The sequence below is a fragment of the Marmota marmota genome, unplaced genomic scaffold, assembly GCF_001458135.2.
Source record: "Marmota marmota marmota unplaced genomic scaffold, marMar, whole genome shotgun sequence".
Lineage (NCBI taxonomy): Eukaryota > Metazoa > Chordata > Mammalia > Rodentia > Sciuridae > Marmota > Marmota marmota.
The window spans coordinates 3,397,296-3,410,055 of NW_025999977.1; the positions used below are offsets into that span (position 1 = coordinate 3,397,296).

General features: G+C 40.3%; 1 long non-coding RNA gene across 14 annotated transcripts in view; it reads left to right on the top strand.

Annotated features, from left to right (window-relative positions):
• Positions 1-9,640, top strand: part of LOC107137203 — a 52,680-nt gene extending 43,040 nt beyond the window's left edge. For 8 of the 14 annotated variants that reach the window (XR_007348024.1, XR_007348018.1, XR_007348019.1 and 5 more), the window contains 3 exons: positions 763-928; positions 3,392-3,526; positions 4,678-6,112. This is a non-coding gene — a long non-coding RNA (uncharacterized LOC107137203). Of the gene's footprint in view, positions 1-762; positions 929-3,391; positions 3,527-4,677; positions 6,113-8,098 lie in introns of those variants that run through there. The other 6 variants (XR_007348027.1, XR_001502829.2, XR_001502831.2 and 3 more) reach the window with 3 other exon arrangements.
• Positions 9,641-12,760: the final 3,120 nt, after the last annotated feature.

The following is a 12,760-nucleotide window of genomic DNA, read 5'->3' on the forward strand; positions in this document are numbered from 1 at the left end:
CAGATGTGTACCGCTGAGTTCTGCTGAGTACTTTTAAGTCTTATTTCATAGGGATATAATGGTTAGAGTGATTTGATGAGATTTTGGGAGACAGTTGGGCTTTCTTTGAGCTTTGTTTTTTCTGAACAGAAGTTGAAATCATCTGTTAGGAGCAAGTGAGATAGTGGGGAGAGTGGTATGGTTTCATAAAAAACTTTTGTGCCATTGGCTATGACCTTGAGAGACATGTAAGAGGATAACTGAGCAGTGCTGAAGACTCACCCAATGTTGGAGATTATTAATTTATAGAGGAAGCAGCCCTCATTACTAATGATTATTTCAGCAGTATGAAACAAGTGGAGGATTAAAGCTGAGAATATCTGCATTCAGATAGAAACTGTGTTGTACAACAAATAGAAGAGGAGAAATAAATGTGGCCTAGAGTATTGGTGGGAGAGTGGTTGTCCTTTAGCTGACTAGAGAAAGAAGTGAATCCAAGAGAGTTCTGATGGTGGCACAGTGGTGGGGAAGGGCCTGGAAATCACAGTGAAGTTAAAGAACAGAAGTTATAGAAGCAATGATGAGAAGTAGAAATAGAGGAGGTCATGACCAGGCAAAGGTTTGACTTGAGATGGAAAGGCAGACTGTGACCAAGTCCTTGATGACCAGGAGGTCAGCAGATGACAGCAATGAGTAGGAATATAGTTGTTCAGCATAAGACTTAGCAAAAAAAAAAAAAAAAAGATGCTTTTTGGTAATATTATAACAATAATGGTTTTGAAGCAACATCAAGGCAACAAGATATCAAGCAAAGAAGTCTCTTTTTCCTCCTCCTCCTGCTGGACACTGAAGATTGTTTTTATGTTGGAACTTTCATTGCCCAGAATGCAAGTTCATAAAGGAGTGTCAAGTTTCAGCTGGAGGGAAGGTGGCCAGGACAGTTTTTCAGGTATGCTTTCTACACTGCCTGCTTAAATAGTGTGGGGGTTTAATGGGGTTGCTGGGGTGAGTAATGGCCAACTAGGACAACCGCCTAAGATCCTGGGCCTTTGTTTACAGATACAGGAGCCAAGTACTTTTAGGGAAAAGCTATTGGCCCTCTTGTAGGCAAATCTTATTTGGCCACTAGGGTGTTTTTTTTTTTTAACTGCTCTAGAGTGGGCTGTACTAATCATCTGTGAGAGGCTGAATGGAAACTTTTTAAAAGTTTCTTGCGTAAAACTCTGGTAGGAATCAGTGGACTCTTGAGCCTTTGTATTCCTTTGGGGTCTGACGTTTATTTTTCCTGGGCTGTGTTCAGTCATTCCCTTCATGGTGACAGCAAGTAATGCCCTAAAGCTTACATAGTTTGAAAGAGTCTGGAAATTCTCAGTTCATTGTTCATAAAGCTGTTTTAAGGATTTTCAGTGATTCAGGATTCCTTCAACATTGTTAGTACTATGACTTCAAACATTTAAAAAAGCAACCCCAAATTACTGGAAACAAACAAAAATCCTCATAGTTCTTTTTGCCCTTTCTTGATCAATTTTCACTGTCACCCTGGCTATAAAACCAGAACTCGGAAAATAACTGTCTAACCAGCCACTTTATCAAGGGACCTAAATGGAAGAGACCATAGTGGCTTAGAGCTTGAGGTGCATTGCTCCCATTTCACTTTTTTCTAAGTAATTTGTAATTGGTTTTGCTACATAAAAGTGAGAAACTTGGCTTGGGGATGTGGCTCGGTGGTAGAACATTTTGCCTAGTATATGCAAGGCCCTAGGTCCAAAAAAAAGAGAGAGAGGAGAGAAACTTGTTTCTGGCACAAGTTACTATAAACAAAGTTAGAAGAGAGCCAACAGGCTAGGAGATTATTTTTGCACTATATGTAATAGATGATAGATTAATATCTACAATCTTTAGAGAGATCCTACAAATCAATAAGAAAAATACTATAAACCCAATATAAAATGGCATAGAATACAAATAGGCAAGTTACAGCGAAGCAAACAGATTTCATCTAAGGAATCACTCACCCTTATGCCCAGAGTCTTCTAGAGAAGGATGTTCATTGCAATGGTGAATATCCATGAGTAGGGGTACTGTGAAATTCTGTGTGGCTGTTAAAACATTGAAGTAGGTTTTTGTGTCAGTAAAAATAGAAAGCATGGAACAGTATGAATAGGAGATTCCCATTTATTTTGAAAATCATTCCTGTTTGACTTAGAATGTATACAAGTTACTTTATATAATTTTTATAGTAATTTCCTTTATTTAAGGCTGTATTTTTCTAATGATGGCATTAAAGAATGAAATGTTAACTTTTGCCAGTTTCTTATATAAGATAGAAAATATATATTCTACATCGTTACCTTTATCCTTTCTTTGTTAATGTACTTTGGTATTATAAATTTTAGCTTCTGGGAAGAATTTAGAGACTTCTCACCCTATCTTCCCAGGAACTAAAAGGATCCCTAAGGAATGCTACTATGTTGTCTGCAGTTGCATGTTTTGGAGTGATGAATAAAGGAATTCAAAGCTCAGGATTCTTCTTTGCTAGGATTTACTTGTTTTTTGGTGTTTACAGCCTTGCAGAGCCTCCCTGCCTCTGACTCTGATGCAGGGGCCTCTGCGTGGGAAGCCTTGCTTGTCCCATGCTCTTAGAAAAGGATGGGAAACATGAGTGGCTCAGGAAAGCAAGGCTTAAAGCTGGCCTAGCCCATGGGAGGAAACCTGTTCTTTGCATCTGTCCTTGCCTCTCTTTTGGAGAGGCTTTCTCACTGGTTTTAACCTTGGTTCCAGACTCACCAACCTAGGTGAAAGGAGTCTTTGAAACTTACTCTAGTTTTACCTATTTTGCTGAAGTTTGAAGCTCCAAAACTCCAGCCTGGAAACAGCAGGAATTCCATCAGAAGGTGGCAAGGATATATACTCCCTTGTCTTTCAAAGATTGGCAGTGTCTCTGGGACAGAAGTGTTGCTTTGCTTACTCACATTTCAGTGTCAGTGGACATAATGGGGATTGTTTCAGACTTGTTACATAAGCTGTTCTCTGAGGTGGAGAATTTAGGGTAGTGTAATATAAATTTATTTAAAACAAAAACTTTGACTAGTTCTTCTTGTAAAGAGGGGTGATATAATTCGTATTCGTACTGGGAAAAAAATCATTCCATTCCTTTGACCACTACAGAATGGTGGTAGCAACAAGAGAGTAAAAGTTCTTAACTGTTCCTTGGTGCCGATCAGGGAGAAACCTGGAGTGAATGGTTCTTAGTGGGTTCCCAACTCTGGAAGGGGGATGGAGAGCTAAGGTACTCTGAATAATATAAGGGGAATTTAGTCCCTACCACCAACAAAATGTGAGGAGCATGTGGAATAGATAAAAGGACCAAGCAGCAGGGTAATATAAAATCTCTGTCTCTTTATACTTTCAGGGAAATATGACAGACACATGATGCTTTGAGTGAGTTTGTGTGTACATATTTTTTCTTTGGAGTAAAGCATGGAAAAAGAGCTGAGTCCCACATCTGGGACTGCTTAGAGCAGAGAGAACAGACCAGCCTCAGGAGGTGAGATGTGAAAAAGATCAAAGCTCTAGCAAGAGTTGGAGCAGAGCCAAAGAGACTACTAAGAGTATTAACTGCTGGTAATTTGCTGAGATTCTGGGAAGACCATTGGATTTCTTCTTGGGATGGGAGGATCCAGGCAGCTTTTAAAAGAATGCACAATGACAGGGGGTTTGCAGCTGACATCTGATTGTTGTAGTGCTGTATAGTTCAGAATGTTTAACAGTGGTTCTCCAAAATCTTGCTCTGTGAATGTTCCAGCTATCATATTATATTCCTCTTTCTGCCCAGTGAAAGCTGTTTTCCGTTCAGACTTCAAAAGGGAAGCAAAAAAAAAAAAATGTCCACACGGAGGACTTTGTCATATTTCTCCTTCCCTGTGAGTTATGCAGAACCTGAGGATGCTGGTTAAAGAGCCAATGAGCTATACCCTTCCCAGCCATGCTATTGCCGAGTAGGGTCTATCATTTAGGGGTAAATAAAAATTGGGAAAAATCTTCTGTAAAATCTTGGAACTTGAAAACTGTTCTGAGCAAGGACCTAAATAAATAGTAAGACTTCAGTTAGTATCTTTTTTTTTTTTAAAAGAGAGAGAGAGAGAATTTTTTAATATTTATTTTTTAGTTCTTGGTGGACACAACATCTTTATTTTATTTTTATGTGGTGCTGAGGATCGAACCCAGCGCCCTACACATGCCAGGCGAGCGCACTACCACTTGAGCCACCTCCCCAGCCCTTCAGTTAGTATCTTAAAGTAAGAAGTCATGGTCTCTGAGCAGTGTGAATCTAGTCAGTGCCACACTGAATTTAGTATTTTTGTGCATGCCTTAGCGGGGAAGACCTGGCTGATGGAAGAACCTATTGTATGGTCTCAACACCCACTTTGAGAACAATAGAGGTCAGTGAGCTTTGACTATTCGCCATTCTCCTTTCTTAAATAAGAGCATTTTTATTTTCTTTAGGGGACCACTTCCTTTCCTATTTTCAGAAGTGGTTCCAGTGGAGTAAGTTCATCTCTTGGAGGACACATAGTCATGTGCCAGTCAGAGAATAGTACTTGGCAGGCAGGGGCATAGACCCACATCCAGGCCAATCAGGTCTCTCAGGGTTTTTGTTAGAACTATTAAGAAGTGCACTCTAATTTTCCTTTCCAGCTCGGTTGCCCTGACCCTACAGAATGTAAGTCCCATGCTGCTGGAGACCATCTTGCCACCCTAAGGAGAATACTGCCCAAGAATGAAGGCAACACAGATGACAGCTGAGCTGTGAGATAGAGAAAACTGGAGATCAGATGGTGTCTTGAGTACCTGGATGTAACCACGTGTTAAACTGGTGGAATCCTGGACGCTTATTTTGCGTGGACCTAGACTTTCCCTTTTTTTACCCCTTATAGAAGTTTGATTTGAATCATCACCTGCTGCCAGAAGTGTCTTAATTAATCCATGTCATAAATGGTATATCATTCTCTTACAGAGAATATGGTATGGTTCACCTTTTTTTGGTGGGGGATGCGGGGTACCAGGGATTGAACTCTAGGGCATTCACTCACTGAGTCATATCCCCAACCCTATTTTTTGTGTTTTATTTAGAGACAGGGTCTCACTGAGTTGCTTAGCAGCTCTCTGTTGCTGAGGCTGGCTTTGAACTCATCATCCACCTGTCTCAGCCTCCCGAGCTGCCGGGATTACAGGTGTGTGCCACTGCACCCGGCTAGGTTCAGCTTTTTTCAACAGATCCTTTTATCTTAAAGTGCTGAATTTGAATTGTAAGTTTGTTATAAAAATCAAATGAGACCACACATGTAAAGAACTTAGTATTATCTTTGGCATAGTAAAAACCCAATAAATATAGGAAGGAGGGAGGGATAGGGGACAGAAGGAAACAAAGGTGCCAAATTGAAAGAACCCTGAAGTCCTTAGGGTAATATTCTAAGAACCTTCAGACCCTATCTGGTCATACTGTTCTAAATGCCCTTAGCACCCTATACTTTCCCTTTATAACCTTTCATCATGGTTGTGTTGTAATGTTATGTTTGTATCTTATTTTGATTAATACCTGCCTTCCTGATTGACCTGGGTTGTTCACAGTTCCATCTCATCACCCATTCTAGTATATCACATTTGGCAAATATTTTAAATGGTCACATACAATTATCCAAATTGGACTGATCACTTTGATTCTTGGGGGGGGGGATCAGGAATGTGGCAACATTGGCAAAATCAGGGAAAGAAGACATTAACCCTCCTTAATCTACTGCATTACCCATATTCAACATACAGAGAATTTTGGCTCAGTGAAATATTTCTTTTTGGTTGTGAAACCCTTTACCAGACCACTAGTTCTTATATTTTTATTGGACCATTTTGTGAAATAATTGAATAATGTGTTTCTGGCTTAATATCTGGAAAGCCTTGCAGAGAAGCTCTTTGTGCTTGAAATCTTCCTTGCTCCTGTGTCTGTCAGGCACCTGTTTAACTGAGGTAGTCTTCCCTCCCTCAGACTCTTGCAGAAATATGTTGCAGGTTGAAGGAAGGCCCGGAAGCTGATGAGGGCAAGGTCCTGGCCTTTGGAGACTTCACTCCCTAGCAAGAAACAAAAGCAGTAAAAGGTACCCCTGGTAATCTGGCACTCAATCTTGAGTACTTTTTTGGTGAGGGCATTTATTAAATATGAGCCCAGGCCCCCACCCACTGCCATTTCCTCTTAGCCAGGTTGCCTCTCATCCCCTAGCCCACTTTCCCTGAGGTATGTGTGTGGGGGATGTTCCCAGGGCCCATGTGACTTCCACTGGCAAGTGACGAGTACAGATGCTTTACCAGTCAGTAAAGCTGCCAAAGGCTTTTGTACTGTAATAATCCTTTTCCTTTTTAAAACTCCAGGGTTTTTCTACTGTTGCCAATAGTTTTGCAAGTCAGCAATTACGGTGTGGATTATGTAATGGCTGGGTAGTAAAAATAGAAAAGACCAGGGTTTGCATCTATTTTAACCAAATCAAAACAGAGCAAAGGGAGGGGAAAGGAGAAGAGGGAAAGACCAAAGGAGGAGGGGAAAAGACATCATGTGACAAGCAGCAGTATGATTGCATCTTGTGACTGGATAATACAGCCACAATTTATGTGCCTTTTCCCTGCCATTTTTGACCCAAAGTCCTGCACTTCTTTCTTTGGCCTCTCCATGGATGGGAGTGCTGCCAGCAGTTCCTTCAGAGGATACAAGATCCCCCGTGGATAATCCTTAGCTCAGTCCTGTTGTGTTTACCTGCTTCTGGCAAGCACAGTGGCTCAGGGAGAGGGAGTTGAATTTGACAGCTCCCCTCAAAGTCCAGGTCTTTGTGTCTGGATTTCCAAGGTCTTTGTAGTCAGCTTATTTTCTTGTGCAGTGGTGGAGCCAGGGAGTGGCTTATGGGGAGAGTCTGGCATACCAAATCCCTATCAGTCTTAGTCAAAGCTACTCTAAATAAATATGCAGTGTAATTACAAACCATGTATTCTCTGAAAACAGCTTCTAGATAGACACCCTTAATTCTTCCACTTCCCCACTCACACTTCACTCCTTTGCCCTCTGTGCCCCTGATAAAGGAATTTCAGGGCTTCCACTCATTTGTTCTTGTGTAACTCTGCACGAATCCCCTACTCCTACCCTGAGTTAAGGGTTATATTTATATTTCTCTAGAGACTTTGAGCAACTTTAAGGACCCTAATGGTAAAACTTTAGGTACCAGGTGGATCTAGAGCAGGGAAGATATTTTTGGAAAGAAGACTTCTAAGGGCCTAATAGATTACATAAAAACACACTCAGGCTTCCTATGATATTACCTCCAGAGGTAACCATAGAGGGAGGTTTTGAGTTGGTCACTTGTTAACAGCCCTTGAGTCTGTATAAAGCCCAAGCAGAAAGCCCTCTACCTCCTAGGTCTCTGATGTTAGAGAGTGGTGGATACTTTGAAGAAGGCAGCTCACTAATTTCCAAAACTGAACCTATATAAGTTCGGTAGGGTTAGAGGGGGACCCAGAAGTTCAGATGGTAAATAGACCCAGTCACAAGTAACACTAGAAAGTTGTTTCCTCACCATTCTTCATCATTACTTCTGTATACTCCTCTATATACCCATCATACTCCATTCTCAGAGCCCTCATCTGTACTGGAGTGGCAGAGTGTCAGCATTTCAGAATAATACTGGTTCCAGCTCCAGTTAGCCTTACTTAGCCCCACCCGTCCTGCCCAACCTGCTTAAAGGTCGATAGTTCTTATTCTGGATTTTAGGCATTTCATGAGATAGGTGGGAGTATCTGGGGACCTACCTTAGGGATTTTCAGTCACAGTTCCCTGAACTGGCTAATGTTCATGATGTGGTACCTCTCTCTTACCCTTGTGGATTTTTCATTTCCTAGAGCTAGATTTCTATTCACATTTGCCAAAGATCGACTTTGGTAAGAACCACCAAATATCTGCTATGATCCAGATTTTTATCCTCCTAACTATGTTCGTTCATGTACTTGAACAAACCTGGTCATGTGTCCTGGACTTGGGTTTGGTTGACATCATTGCAGCATCAGTTTTTCTGTATCTGGACAGGCTGGTCACGCCAAACATCAGCGGAAGTTGGGCATCTCGGAGAATATCTGCCTTCCGGTTCCCATCTTATCTCCCAGTCTTTGAGCAAGGTAAGGAGTCCATGGAATTACCTGCTTTAGGAACAACTAAGGGCTGGGGGTCAATCCAAGACTAAATCTCTGTCAAGATCCACAAAGGAAGACTTCCTACCTGAATTCAACTTGTGTTGACTCCTTTCCACCCACCCCATGGATAGAACCATAAAGAGACATCAACTTGACCACAGTAATGTCAGGTACACTGGTCATCCCCTTCTTTTCCTGAAGGAGATGGCTCTTTTTGTCATTAAAATATTTAATGGTTTTCTACTTCCCAACACATACATGCTTGTATGTGGTACTCATAGTGTGTATTTTTGGAGATACTAAGTTGTTCACAGTTGGAATAGAATGAATAGCAAATTTAACTACATTTAACTTTTACTCATCCAACTATACTGACAAATTTGAGACACAGTATTGTTTATATATGTGAGACATTTATTTGGATTACAAATAGAACAAGATACGAAATGATGGATCATTTGGGTTAGCTCTAGTACCAGGGCTCAGAGCTAGACAACTATCACCTGTTACTGCATATCCTTTACCCCTGGGGTCCCTTTTTTGTTCGTAAGATCATACTGAGAAATGAGTTTGAGGAATGGGCCAAGACAGGCATAGGGTTAGGCCTCAGGACTTTACCTCTTTGCTGAATTCTTCAGGCTGAAATTGCCAGGAGCCAGGAGAGGGTAGGATGTTGGGTGAGGTAGCATGGCACCTGGAGCTATTCTTTTCTTTCAACAGAGGATGGGGGTAAGGAGGGGAGGCTCAGAGGGGGAAGAGGAGAATAGGGAAGAAGGAAAGCAGTGAGTGAGGAGGGAATTGTGGGAAGGGCTAAGTGAGGTGGGTGGTTTGCTACTCTTGAGGAGGTGAGAAGGGATGTATTGGCAGCCTGGTTCAGCCTTGGAGTAACCTGACTTCAGGGAACACAGACCAGTCCCTCTGCTATACTCTCAACATCCTCTTTCCTTCCAAACAAGACTGACAAAGTCCAAGGTCCAAAGTTCCAACTCTTGTCATAGAAGACCACAGCTGAGGAACGACTTACTAGTGCTTAACTACCTCGACAAGTGTGTATTTTAAGAGGAAACTCCAGGATATTACCTCTATTATGACTTTAAGTATTACTAAAACTATTATTTATTCTCTAATTGATTTTGATAATTTTAATTCTCAAAAAAGTCTTGAGGCTATTAATATAGAATTTTTTATATTTCATATCTATTGTATTTTATCTTTTTCATTCCTAGTGTCACTTATTTGATGCTGTGGTCTTTTTTCATAATAATTTTTGTTACTCATCTGCCTCTTAAGAAATCAGCTTTTGTTTTAGTCATCTCTTATTTGTCTTCTATTTCCTTAACTTTTTTTGGAGGGGGGGTACCCAGGGGGGCTTAACCACTGACCAATATCCCCAGACCTTTTTATATTTTATTTTGAAAGAGGGCCCCACTAAGTTGCTCAGGACTTCACTAAGTTGCTGAGGTTGGCTTTGAATTGTGATCCTCCTACCCTCAACCTCCCGAGCCTCTGGGATTATAGGCGTGCACCACAGCTTTTATTTTTTAATCACTTAAATATTTATTCTGTAATAAAAAATAATATAGAGGGTCACTTTATCTTATAAAATAAAAAGACTAATAACCCAAAAGAATGGAAAAAGTTTTTTAAAAAAAGAAGTCTACATGGCTTATAAACATAATGCAAAGAATAAAGTAAAAAATGCATGTTTTAATGGTAGACCTCCAGGCTTGAGTGGCATTTTGTCTGCTGGGTACTAGGGATTGAACCCAGGGGCGCTGAAGCACTGAGCCATATTCCCAGTCTATTTTATTTTTTATTTTGAGACAGGGTCTCCAGTCTTGTTTAATTGCTGAGGCTGGCTTTGAATTGTGATCATCCTGCCTCAGCCTCCCAAGATGCTGGGATTACAGGCATGTGCCACTGTGCTTTGCAATTTAGGCATCTTGTTGCCAGTGCCTGGCGAAGGGACCCCTGGACTTCAGACAGAAGGTGCCCCACTACAGCCCTCTCTTTTATATTTTGGTGTTTTCTCCCCTGTAAATCGTAACTGATTTTTTAAAAAAAAATGGCTCCACCTGCCTTTACTTCACTGTTGTATCACATCAGATATGGAATGTGAAAAAGATAAGACACCTGAACTCCTGTTTAAGCTCTGGCATTATTATTCTCCTACTGGTGGGCTGCAGGCAGGGGTTGTGAACCCAGCCTAGCCTGGCAGAGCTAGTTACCAGGCCTTGCCACTATTGCTAGAGGAAAATGATTTTGAGGGTCTTATTCTCTCTTTAGCTTGCTATGCCTGATGTCTTATCTCTTCAACTAAGTTTGTTTGGGGAGTTTTATAATTCTGCATTCAGTGAAGTAAATGGAAGGGTAGGTGTGTTGAAAACAGGGTCCAAGAACTGGAAGACAGGAACAGATAGTCTGCATCAGAGGTTCTCAGATGTTTTGCTCTTAGAAACATTTTACTCCTCCCTTTTAGCTTTATTGTGGTATAATTAATATACAAAAAATAGCACTCATTTAATGTGTACATTTCAAATTTGAACACATGAATACTCTTGCAATTCTCTACCAACTAAGGTAGAGAAAATGTATCTATTCCAAAATTTTTCTTGTTTTCTTTTGTTTGTATGTGGCTTTTTAGTGGGAGGGGTGAGAAAACTAAGATGATATGTATCCTCTAAACATATTTTAAAGTGCACAATACTGTATTGTCAATTATATGGACAATGTTGTATGGCTCTGTTGTATGATAAATCTCTAGAACTTATTCAGTGTGTATATAGAAGGGTTAAAAAAAATGGTATAAACATACAGTAGAATATACATACCAAAATGACACACACACACACACACACACATATAAAATTTAACAATAATCATGCCATCTACAACAACGTGGGTAAACCTAGAGGGCACTGTGCCAAGGGAAACAAGTCAGACACTGAAGGAAAAACACTGCATGATTCTACCCTTATGAGGCATAAGGAAGTGAATAGAATGGTGGCTATCAGAAGGTGTGGGGAGGGAGTAATAGGAAATCATTTTTCAATGGTCATCAAGTTTCCATTATATAATTTAAAAAATTTAATTGTGGTAGAATAGATTATAATATAAAATTTACCATCTTCACTATTTTAAGTGTACAGTTCAGTGGTATTAAGTATATTTACTTTATTGTACAACCATCACCACCAGCTAGCTCCATAACTCTTCTCATCTTAACTGAAACTATACCCCCCAAATAACAACTCCCCTTTCTCCCCTCCCTCTTCTAGCCACCTCCCATACTGTCTGTTTCCATGAATCTTATTAGACACCCCAAGTGTGTGGAACCATAGAGTGCATCTCTCCCTGTGACCAGCTACGTTACCCAGCACAGTGGTTTCAGGCTTCATGTTGTAGCATGTTTCAGAACTTCCTTCTTTATATGCCTAAACAACATTCCATTGTATGTATATTCCATATTTTGCCCATCTGTTCATTCTTCGATAACACTTGTACCTTGCTTGCTATCGTGATAATGTTGCTGAAAGCATGAGTGTACAAATATCCCCAGCCTTTTTTCTTATTTATTTTGAGACATGGTCTCTCTTAAGTTCCCTAGGCTGCGCTCGAACTTGCTATCCTCCTGCTTTAGCCTCCCGGGTTGCCTGAACTATAGTTGTATGTCACCATGCCTGTCGAGTTATTTGAATAGTAACCACTTATCAATAATTTGCAGAAATATTTTCCTATTCTGTAGATTGTCTCTTTCTTCTGTTTATTGTTTCATTTGCTCTGTCCTTTAGGGTTTTTTCCTACATTTTTTATTGGTGCATTATAGTCATACATAATGGTGGGATTTGTTACATATTTGTAAGTGCACACAGTATAATAATTTTTTTTTTTAATTTTTTAATACTTATTTTTTAGTTTTCGGCGGACACAACATCTTTGTTTGTATGTGGTGCTGAGGATCGAACCCGGGCCGCACGCATGCCAGGCGAGCGCGCTACCGCTTGAGCCACATCCCCAGCCCCAGTATAATAATTTGATCAGTATCACTCCCAAGTATTTTCCCTTCCCCTCTCCCCTCCATCCCCCTGGTACTTTTCCTCTATTCCACTGATCTCCTTTTGATTTTCATGAGATCCTGCCTCCCACCAACCTTCTTTTCCACAAATGTGAGAAAACATACCACCCTTGAATTTTGAGTCTGACTTATTTTGGTTCACATAGTTTCCTGCCAGTGACATAATTTCATTCTTCTTTATAAAAGCATTTTGGTTTGATGGAATCCCATGTGTCAATTTTTGTTTTTGTTGCTGGTGCTTTTGGAGTCATATCCAGAAAATCTTTGCCCAGACCAATATTGTGGGCTTTTTCCTTTTTGTTTACTTCTAGTTGTTTTGCAGTTTCAGGTTTTACATTTGTCTTTAATCCATTTTGAGTTCATTTTTGTGTGAGATTAAGGTTTAATTTCATTCTTTGGCTTATGTATATTCAATTTCCCCAGTGCCATTTATTGATGAAACTGTCTTTTCCCTATTGTGTGTTCTTTTTTTTCTTTTTTTGT